Raw genomic sequence first — 711 nt, 5'->3', positions numbered from 1 at the left:
TGCAGAGGGGCGTGGCGCGAAGAGAGCCCACAGTGCATGTGCGCAAAACATGCCGTATCGGCTCCAGCCGACCAAATGGGGGCTCGTGAGGCGCAGATGCCGGAAGCATCACCAGAGCAGCCTGCACTACATCATCCAGTCATCCGGAGTCCACTGTAGAGGGTGGTGGCCGTCGTCGTCGTAGGGGGGAGGGGGGTCGCCACGCCGTATGTGACGGGATGCAGCGGCCTTCAGGAGACTGACGGGGAGAAGCACGGCATGCAGGCGGACGTTGCAGGGTCTCACAGGGCCCTGGGCTGAGGCTGGGCAGCATCCTACCTCGGCTCGTGCGGCATGCGCCTAGGCCACCACCGGCATGCTACCCCTGCCCCCCACCCTTTGACAGACGCCACCGCCCTCGAGTAACGCCCGTGAGGGCGGTCCCGCCTACTTTGGTGCGCGCCATGCGGCTCGGTGGGTGTGGCGCCGATGGCGCAGGCATGCCTGCGAGGGGGGAGGGACAGGCTGAGCCCGTTATAGACGCGTGGGCGGATGCAGCGGCCGGACGGCTCGTCCTAGAGGACGCGGATGTGGCCGCCGTGCCGCAGGGGGTGGGTGAGGGGCGGCTGTGTGTGTACGTATATATCGGGGTACGAGTTCGTGGTGCTCGTGAGCGGTGATTGAAAGTGGAATCGGAGATTGTTGTCACGCTTGCGAGGTGTTTGCATAATC

Source organism: Leishmania donovani, chromosome 34 (genome assembly GCF_000227135.1).
Source record: "Leishmania donovani BPK282A1 complete genome, chromosome 34".
Lineage (NCBI taxonomy): Eukaryota > Euglenozoa > Kinetoplastea > Trypanosomatida > Trypanosomatidae > Leishmania > Leishmania donovani.
The sequence above is the reverse complement of the archived record's forward strand: the minus strand, read 5'-3'. Positions refer to the sequence as shown.